General features: G+C 40.5%; 1 pseudogene; it reads left to right on the forward strand.

Annotated features, from left to right (window-relative positions):
* Positions 1-1171: 1171 nt before the first annotated feature.
* LOC123941327 lies at positions 1172-2111 on the forward strand (annotated as a pseudogene).
* Positions 2112-3086: the final 975 nt, after the last annotated feature.

Consider the following 3086-nt stretch of genomic DNA (forward strand, 5'->3'; position numbering starts at 1 on the left):
GTCAAGGAATTTTCAGAGTTCCTGATAAACTGGTATGGTGATTTTAAGCATCTTTTAAAGCCTTTCTTTTTTTTTTTTTTTTTTTTTTTTTTTTTTTTTTTTTTTTAAGATTTTATTTATTTGACAGAGAGAAATCACAGAGAGGCAGGCAGAGAGAGAGGAAGGGAAGCAGGCTCTCCGCTGAGCAGAGAGCCTGATGTGGGACTCGATCCCAGGACCCTGAGATCATGACCATCTTTAGGGCAAGTTAAGGACTGTAAGAGAGTGGTGGTGTTTTCATCTTCTCTCTCTGATTTGAGTATTTGGTTGTTTTAATACTATAAGGAAACACAAATTCAAACATGTGGCTTTCATAAATATCTTACAGAAGTAATTCTGACACAATGTTTATATTCAAAAAACTTAAGTATATTTTGGATATGAGTGAATTCTTTGTATGAGTACAGTCTAGGTCTTAAATTCCTATATATGAATGCATTTTCAAGATTATGTTCTATTATAATATATTGTATGTGAGGTGTGTGCTAATCCAGCTGCAAATCATGAGATACATATTTACAATAATGTCTTTCCTTTTCTCCGCATCTCCTTCTGTTTCTTTTTTTTTTTTTAAAGATTTTACTTATTTATTTGACAGAGAGAGATCACAAGTAGACAGAGAGGCGGGCAGAGAGAGAGAGAGAGAGAGGGAAGCAGGCTCCCCGCCAAGCGGAGAGCCCGATGCGGGACTCGATCCCAGGACCCTGAGATCATGACCTGAGCCGAAGGCAGCGGCTTAACCCACTGAGCCACCCAGGCGCCCCTCCTTCTGTTTCTTTTTCCCTCATCCCTGCTCTCTTTAAAATGTATGTTTATACTTACAGTACTATAAGTCCTTTTAAGCTCAGAACAAAAGGCCTATTATATCTCTGACTTATGCAAGCACAAGGTCCATTTTTTCACTTTTCTTATACTAAATATAAATGACATACTTTTGTGATAATGTGGAACTATATTGTTATGAGCTATATCAATATAAATGAGTACGTTATTTATTCAAATAGTTACTGATAAAATCTGAGGGCCATGCCTTGTAACATGAAAGAACCACCAACCATTTATTTTTTTTTGAAGATTTTTTAAAAAAATTGCTAAACGCTTGGTCCTAACAAGAAACATGTTCTAACAGAGGATGGAACAGAAGAATGGCAGTTCTTTCACTGGGTTTTTACTGTTGGGTTTCTCTGACCAACCTCAAATGGAGCTAGTCCTCTTTGTCGTTCTTCTGATCTTCTATCTGTTCACTCTACTGGGAAACACCACCATCATTGCCTTGCCCCCACCTCAACCCACATCTTCAGACTCCCATGTCCTTTCTCCTCTACAATCTAAGCTTTCTGGACCTGTGTTACACAACCAGCAGTGTCCCTCAGCTCCTGGTTCATCTCAGGACAGCAGACAAGTCTATCTCATTTGGTGGCTGTGTAGTTCAGCTGCTTGTTGCTCTAGGGCTGGGATCCACAGAATGCATTCTGTTAGGGGTCATGGCGTTTGACCCCTATGCAGCCATCTGCAAGCCCCTACAGTACATCGTGATCATGCAACCCTGTCTCTGTGCCCTCATGGCTTCTGCATCATGGCTCATTGGTTTTGCCAACTCCTCATTGCAGACAGTGCTCATCTTCCTTTTACCACTTTGTGGGAGAAACAAAATAGACCACTTCCTTTGTGAGGTCCCCCCACTGCTCAAGCTTGCTTGTGTTAACACTGCTGTGAATGAGTCTGAGCTCTTCTTTGTCAGTGTGATCATTCTCCTCATACCTGTGACTTTAATCATCTTCTCCTATGGTCAGATCATCAGGGTGGTCTTAAGAATAAAGTCAACTGCAGGGCAGAGGAAAGCTTTTGGCACATGTGGGTCCCACATCACAGTGGTCTCACTGTTCTATGGCACTGCCATCTATACTTACCTCCAGCCCAGCAACAACTACTCCCAGGATCAGGGCAAGTTTGTTTCTCTGTTCTATACCATCGTCACCTCCATGTTCAACCCTGTCATATATACACTGAGGAACAAGGATGTGATGGGAGCAATGAAGAAGGTGCTTTTTAGGGGCCATGACTCCAGATGACTGGGCAGGGAAGACCCTTTGATGGATGATTTTGACTGTCAGAGATTTTAAGAAGATTGTATTCTCCCCATGTCATCCAAACTCCTGTAACATCTCTCAAGGGAATTTTCTTACCTGATGCTTTAATGTAAGTGTGGGCTCAAAATCCAAGTTCATAGGTTCATGAAGTCTCCAGAGATTCTCCTAGAGCATCTGCATCATATTTCATTTTTAAAAACTTCAGAGGTTTTTCATATTCCCCCCTCAGTTGGGAACACTATTCCATTCCTTTTTGCAAGAAGACACACACATACTGTAAAGTCATAGGGAAAATAAGAATACAAATGACTAAAACATGATAAGAAATATGAATATGAATAAATGATATGCCTCCAATGGTTTGCTAAGGAAAAATGCTAACATTTTTCCTTAGCAAACCATTGGAGACATATCATTTATTCTTGCACTGTGACTATGGCTCTATTATGAGGTCCATAGGCTGAGTGTATCACAGCTTTTTCACAGAATTAGGTGGGCAACATACTTTTAGCTCAGAGAAAAGCCTATTAACATCAGTCCTGATAAATTCACTCAGATATCGAGCCCTAGTATGGCAACACCAGTGTGACGGTGATTTTAGGTAACCTTCCTGTCCCAGACATTGAGGGCGTGATGCATACCTGCCAATGACAGTGAGAGCATCGATGGTAATAAGGAGGTTGTGCTGACAAGTGAGTTTGAGCATAGCCCAACGAGTACCAATGTGAGGTCTACGAGTTGTTTTTTGTGTTCATGAGCCACCCTGTTAGTTACAAATGACTCGAGCGCAGTATAATATCTGAACAGAACATGACAGAAGCCCTGTTTTATATTCTATCTATTTTACCTACAATAATGCAGCAAAAGTTTCAATGGGTAAAAGACATTTAGACCCTCTCTTCATACAATTTTGTAAATTCTTCGATCCAGGCATCAACTGATCAATGCTTTTATATC

The sequence above is a fragment of the Meles meles genome, chromosome 5 (assembly GCF_922984935.1).
Source record: "Meles meles chromosome 5, mMelMel3.1 paternal haplotype, whole genome shotgun sequence".
Classification (NCBI taxonomy): Eukaryota; Metazoa; Chordata; class Mammalia; order Carnivora; family Mustelidae; genus Meles; species Meles meles.